The sequence below is a fragment of the Gastrolobium bilobum genome, unplaced genomic scaffold, assembly GCF_033153095.1.
Source record: "Gastrolobium bilobum isolate Gb01-03AN ecotype WA unplaced genomic scaffold, APGP_CSIRO_Gbil_v1 utg6898, whole genome shotgun sequence".
Taxonomy (NCBI): domain Eukaryota; kingdom Viridiplantae; phylum Streptophyta; class Magnoliopsida; order Fabales; family Fabaceae; genus Gastrolobium; species Gastrolobium bilobum.
The window spans coordinates 48981-56354 of NW_026899143.1; the positions used below are offsets into that span (position 1 = coordinate 48981).

Sequence of the window (7374 nt, forward strand, 5' to 3'; positions counted from 1 at the left end):
TTAGTGTGAATCTTAAACTAAAAGGTGTAATATTCTTTAGTGTCACAACCAACAATTGCTCCCTCTAAAGCCTTTCAAAAATAAAAATCAATAGAAGTTCAGTAGATTTTAGAATCAATTGTGTTCTTGTAGCACTACTTAGTACTCCAAAACCAAGCATAATAGAAAAGAGCAACATGAACCAAAAATATAAAAATAAAAATGAGATGCATCAACTTAAATAGGAAATAAGCATCGCCCCTCATGCCAAGGTTGTACAGTCCCAAAAATATTGACGGACCGGGAAACCAAATCTAATGATGAAGAAGTGAAAAATACCCTATTAAGAAAAAATAGCTTCTAGCTTCCAAAATTGGCGAAAATCATCATGGCGTACATAGAATTCGAGCTCAGCAATCTCGCAGCAGAGTTACCAATAACCTGTGAAATTCCGATGACCGCAGCGTGTACAGTTGCAGAATGAGTTGGGAGGGAGAGAACACAAAGCTCAAAATCATGGGAGTGAAGAAGGACGAAACGTGTGGGTGGAAACCCTAGGAAAGAGAAGGAGAATAAGGCAATACATGTGAATAGGTTTCTGGATCCATGAAACACAATGGAAGGTTTTGAGGAGGGAATGTGGAAAAGAAGAGAGTGAGAGCTAACAATTTTGGGATCTAAGCGAGGCGAAAATGATAATGGCGCTAAAATATAACTAATTTTGATGTCTGTTTAATAAATTTGGTTATTTTTTCCTCGAGCATAGAAAGTTAGAGACTAAAACAATGTGTCGTGGCTAAATACCATTTTTTCTTGTACTAAAAGTGGCGTTCTTTTAAAACGCTAAAATTTGTATATTTTATGGAGGTTTTATAGAACTCCAATAAATAACCTCCACAAATCACCTAATTTTTTGTAGTGGAGGTTGTTAATATGTTGGTAACATGTTGGAAGTTGGGTTAAATAACAAAAATGTTGAGTTGAAAGCTTTGCAATGCCACTTAAACATAAAAAATGCAGATTTTCTGCATTCTGTTGTGGGGTAATCGATTCCCTGCAACTGGTAATCGATTCCCTAGCGTGGGAATCGATTACCAGTGGGGAGGAATCTATTCCCTCCTAGAAAATGACAACAACAAATTAGTTTAGTAAAATCGCGATATCTCGAGTTACAGAGCTCCAAATTGAGTGAGGTTTGAACCTATACGAAGCTAGCACATAGGGAGATAACCTTGTAAAATTTTGTAACCATCGGATAAGTGGAATGATCACAGTTTGAGTTTGAAGTCGTGACTTGGTTGTTGGAAATTCAATTTGCAGCAGTCACTTTGCGAAAAATATAATCAAAATTATACAACTCCAATTGAGGAATATAATATTTCGTTACAAATCTTGAGATGTCTAGTTTAACATACTAAAATCTTAGAATTTTTGGTAAAGATTTGCAATATCAGTTTTAAAAATGGTAAACAAAGTTTGATATCGTATTCACAATTAGAGTTAGTTTCTTTGGAATGTTCTTTAAGGAAATAATTTATAGACTCTATTGTGCATGTAAGTGAGGTCTTAAAGTTATGGGACCTTAGGAAGTTGACTTAGTTCCTCCCACCTTGAGTTGGTGTCCCTACGTAAAGAATGACTACGTAAAAGACAATATTGAAATGAATGTTGTAAGCTAGTACATTTGCTAATTGCCTTTTATCTTTGAAATAGGTTGTGATTTATGTGGTCCTTTGGATACTGAGAGTACATTGGAGTATGATGCTGATATAGGTAAGCATTCGGTTCTCAGGGTTAATTCTTTATTTGTTCCATTAAACTCCATGGGAGGTTGATTTATGTGCATGGTATGTTTTTGGAAAAATGATTTATGCACTGATATATATCTGATAACTTTGGGAATGATTTGTGGCATAATGTGTTCATATATATATGCGGATGTGATAGTGTGTCCTACGTGTGCAGGTGATAAACCTTTGGTTTACCATGTTTTTAGGCTAAATTGTACAAGAGTTATGTAGTAGAATGCATGGAATTCAAGGTTTTACGACATATAACGCATAAGATAGAAAATTGAGCTGACGTTTTGATAATATATGCGTTTTGAAGGTAAAACCACAAGTATTGGTGCTAAAAGTGCTAAAGAAATCATGACGAAGAAATATCGGCTCAATATGAACCAAGGGAAGCCACAATATTACAATTCAAGGGCTAGAAGAGCACGCTCAAGCGCACACAAGGACGCTCGAGCGTTTGGAAGCAGGAAAAACAGCAAACTGGGCAAGTCAGAACGCTCAAGCGCACAGATGCACGCTCAAGCGCCCAAGAAGACATGATTTTAGACTCGAGGAGCACGCTCGAGCGCCCAGTAGCACGCTCGAGCGCGCTCAGGCAAGCAGCATCAGAAATTTTAAGCAATTTGGCACGCTCAAGCGGCCAACAGCGCGCTTGAGCGGCCAACCACGTTCCAGACAGCAAAGATTTGCTGAGATTTAATGAAGATTTGCCAGATTGTGATACCAGAACTAAAGCGGAAACATATCAACCTTGATTCAGGGGCAGATTGAAGAAGGATTATAACAGGATTCAAAGTCTTAAATCTACCACTAATCTACAAGATCTTAAATGCAAAAGGAAACAATCGTAGAATCAACTACAAATCTGATACGGATTCGGTGAGAGATGTGATGAAGGATACAACTTCAATGGCTATAAATAAAGGAGCTTAGGGTCAGACCAAGACACGAATTCACAAGTCCAGAGCATTACACCAAGATGGAAGGAGGAATCCTGTTGCGGAGCGCTGGAACACTGAGGAACCAAGTCAACATCACACTAATAGAGGCTTGGGGTTCCCTTTTCTTTATTATTGTTTTTCAATTCAGTATGTTAGGCTAGTCTTTTATGTAGTTAAGGGTAGATGGAACCTAATTGAATCTTTATGTTTATGAATTAAATTGTCTCCGAATCCTGTTCTTTTTATAATTGAATAAATTATCTGTATTTATTGCTTTCTGTGAGTTTGTTCCTTATAGAATGATTTTGGGGAATCGTATGACAATAGGGATGTTGGTGCATGAACCCTGACTCGATAATTTATCATAATCCTTGTGATCTAGGGATAGACATAGGGTAATTATGCAATCTTGAAATTCTTGATCTTAATGCATGTTTTCTTGGGGAATAATCGGGGAACTAGAGTTCTTTCAAGATCACGTAGATTTAGGGTAACAAGGAATTGAGCCCTAATTAACTTTGATAGAATTGATTGGGAATATATTAAGAAACGAATTCTTGACTGTTTAATTCATAGCATATTGAGGATATTGGGGGAAGTCGAAACCTTAACTACGCTTGTTTTAAATTCTTTAATCAAAATCATCTTTTCATTAATTCTTTTTAATTCTTAATTTTCTTTAATTGAATGCTTTTCATTGCTTGTCTTCAATTTTCAAGTTCTTCAATTACAACTCTCTTCATCTAAATTCTTGATTGTCCAACTAAAACGCAATTAGCGAACTAGTGCTTGAAGATTCTGATCCTCGTGGGAACGATCTCGTACTCCGGTACACTTTATTACTTTACGACCGGTGCACTTGCCGAGTCGCAACAAGTTTTTGGCGCTGTTGCCGGGGATCGAATTCTTCAACATTAGAAGTAACTAATTAACTTTTAGATTGGACGTTTTTATTTTCTGCATTTTTTACATTCTTCAAAAATATTTTTCTGCATTAAAATTCTGCATCAATTTTCTGCATATTTATTTTTCTGCATTCTTTGTTTATTTTTATTTTTATCATTTTTCTGTATTTCTGTTTTGTCTTTTTCTATTTTTCTGCTCATCTTTTCAATCTTAAGTATATGTGAGGTACTCTTAACCCGCGAATCTTGCAGTTTGATCCTGAGATAGAAAAGACAGAAAGGAAACTTAAAAAGGACGCAAAAGAAAAGAAAGCGAAAGAAGCAAAAGAAGAATCAAGTTCGACAGAACCTAAAAAGGAACCAATGGCAGAAAACAATCAACTCGCTCTAAGGACGTTGGGGGATTACATGACCCCAGCTCGAGTTCCACAGACGGCGAGCATTGTTAGACCCAACATAGAGGCTAACAACTTTGAGTTGAAGCCAGCACTGTTGCAACTGATTCAAAAAGAACAGTTCATCGGGGAAAGCATAGAGAACCCCTATAGTCATCTTGATAACTTCTTACTTTACTGTGATACATTAAATGTGAATGGAGTTCCTCGTGATGCTATCCTTCTCAGGCTATTTCCATGCTCACTGAAGGATGAAGCAAAAGATTGGCTGCAGTCTCTACCTGAAGGAAGCATAACCAATTGGGATGACTTAGAAAGAAAATTCTTGGCCAGATTTTTCTCAGCTTCAAAGATGGCAAGGCTCAAGGCGGAGATCACTGCTTTTGAACAAAAAGAAAGTGAATCTTTGTACGAGGCTTGGGAACGATTCAAAGGATCACTCAGGAAGTGTCCTCAACATGGAATTGAAGCATGGGAGAAAGCAATAATCTTTTTCCAAGGGATGACGTCCAGCACAAGAACATTAGTAAACGCTGCTGCATGAGGCTCCTTGAAAACAAAAAATCCAGAGGAAGCGCTAGAAATTTTGAATCTCTAGCTTCTCAAGAATTTGACTATGCTCCCTTCCCCAGTCACCCAAAGAAAAGCAGGAATTATGAAGCTCGACGGCTATGATGCACTCTTAGCCCAAAATGAACAAATGCTTCAAATGCACAAGAAACAACAAGAACAATTAGATGCTCTTAATAAAAAATTTAATCTGTCTCAAGTTTCTTCTGTTTCTAATTCTAATATTAAATGTGGTATTTGTGAAGAGGCTCATGTGACTGAGGATTGTGACTACATCAAAAATACTGAAAAGCCACCAGCAGAGGTCAATGGAGTCTGGTATGATCAAAAGAATCAGAACAATTCAGGAAGGAATCAATATGGTAATCAAGGGTGGAAAAATCCTAACCTACACCTTGGGTTGAGTTACAAATCAAATTACCAGCTGAACCCTCCTATGCCATTGCAACAACAACCTCAAGGCACCACGTCAGAATGGGAAAAGGATTTTGCACAGCTATCCAAGACAACATCTGACTACATTCAAAATGCAGATGCCTTCAGAGATGAAACAAGAGCTTCATTCCGGAATCAAGAAGCTTCGATCCGGAACTTGGAGACTCAAATTGGTCAGCTATCAAGATAGTTCACTGAAAGAACTCAAAGCACCTTTCCAAGTAACACCGACACGAACCCAAAAGCACAATGTAATTCAATTGTTACTAGGAGTGGGATCATGATTCAGCCTAAGTACAAGCCACCCGTTGAAAAGAAGAAAGAAGCTGAACCTGAAGCTGAGAAGAAGAAAGAAGAAGATGCAGTAGAAGCGGAAAAGAGAAGTCCAGAGAAGAAGCTGTTCAAATGGGAGAAAAAGAAAGCTCTGGACAGGCAACCAAAAGCGGCAGACCCGTCTCCTTATGCAAAAGTTCCATACCCTCAGCGGCTGAAACAAGAAGTCCAGAAACAGCAATACACCAAATTTCTGGACATCTTTAAGAAACTGCAAGTCAATATTCCTTTCGTAAAAGCCCTGGAAAGCATGCCGAACGATGCGAAGTTCATGAAGGACCTTCTATCAAAGAAATGCAAGTTGAAGGAATGCGAAACAGTGGCCTTGACAGTGGAGTGCAGTGCAATCATCCAGAAGCAACTTCCTCCCAAGCTGAAGGATCCAGGCAGCTTCGGTATTCCTATAGCCATAGGAAATATTGAAGTAGGGAAAGCACTATGCGATTTGGGAGCAAGTATAAACCTGATGCCACTGTCCATGTGCAGAGCTCTTGGAATAAAGGAGCTCAAGCCGACAACAGTTTCTCTCCAGTTAGCTGACAGATCGATCAGATGACCAGATGAGGTATTTGAGGATGTTTTAGTTAAAATTGACAAATTTGTCTTCCCTACAGATTTTGTAATTCTGAATATGGAAGAGGATGCTGAGATTCCCCTATTGCTTGGAAGGCCATTCTTGGCCACTGCAAGAGCTATGATCGATGTGGAGCAAGGAAAACTGATGCTGAGGATGAACGAAGAAACAGTCACCATTGACTTCTTTGAGTCAATGAAACATCTGACAAACGGAGGAGACTGTTTTATGATAGACATAATACAAGAAGCAGTTGATGATGCTATGAAAGAGGAAGGTTCCCCACTTGAGTTAGAACAAATCAACGAAGAAGTTGAAGTAGCTGATAAAGAACCAGTGGTTGAAGAACTTGAAAGAAAGGAATATGACATTCCTCTTGGAGCACCAAAGGTGGAGCTTAAGGAGTTACCTCCAAATTTAAAGTATGCTTTCTTGGGTGACAACAACACTTATCGAGTCATCATCAATGTTGAGCTGTCAACCGCAAAAGAAGAGAAGCTTCTCAAAGTGCTGAAAAAATACAAAGCTGCCATAGGATGGTCATTCTCCGACCTAAAAGGTATAAATCCTTCCTTTTGTACTTATAAAATTCTAATGGAAGATAATATTAAACCTGTGAGGCAGCCGCAAAGGAGACTTAATCTAACCATGAAAGAAGTGGTTAGGAAAGAAGTAGTTAAACTATTTGATGCAGGTATGATCTACCCTATATCTGATAGTGCATGGGTAAGTCCTGTACAAACGGTACCCAAGAAAGGTGGAGTTACGGTGGTGAGAAACGAAAACAACGAACTGATTCCCACAAGGACAGTCACTGGGTGGAGGATGTGCGTTGACTACAGAAGACTTAATACAGCCACCTGGAAGGATCACTTCCCAATTCCTTTCTTGGACTAGATGTTGGAAAGACTAGCTGGCCATGCCTTCTACTACTTCCTGGATGGATACTCAGGCTACAACCAAATAGCAGTAGCTCTAGAAGATCAAGAAAAGACATCATTCATATGCCCTTACGGAGTTTTCGCTTACCGGAGGATGCCCTTCGGCTTGTGCAATGCTTCTGTAACTTTTCAAAGGTGCATGCTTTCCATCTTTTCTGATATGATTGAGAAATCTATTGAGATCTTTATGGATGACTTTTCTGTTTTTGGTCCCTCTTTTGACAACTGTTTAGAAAATTTATCTTGTGTTTTACAAAGATGTCAAGAGAGTAATCTTGTGTTAAATTGGGAAAAATGCCACTTCATGGTAAAAGATGGTATAGTTTTAGGACACAAGGTGTCTAAAAATGGTATAGAAATTGATAGAGCTAAGATATCTGTTATTGAGAAACTTCCCCCTCCCTCTAACGTTAAAGGCATTCGAAGTTTTCTTGGTCATGCAGGTTTCTACAGACGCTTTATCAAAGACTTTTCCAAGATAGAAAAGTCGTTATGCAAGCTGTTG

At 38.5% G+C, this 7374-nt stretch overlaps 1 non-coding gene across 1 annotated transcript; it reads right to left on the minus strand.

Annotated features, from left to right (window-relative positions):
- Positions 1-4374: 4374 nt before the first annotated feature.
- Positions 4375-4481, minus strand: LOC133287566 (small nucleolar RNA R71). Its single transcript, XR_009748256.1, has one exon. It is a non-coding gene; the product is annotated as a small nucleolar RNA R71 (small nucleolar RNA).
- Between the last annotated feature and the right edge of the window lie 2893 nt (positions 4482-7374).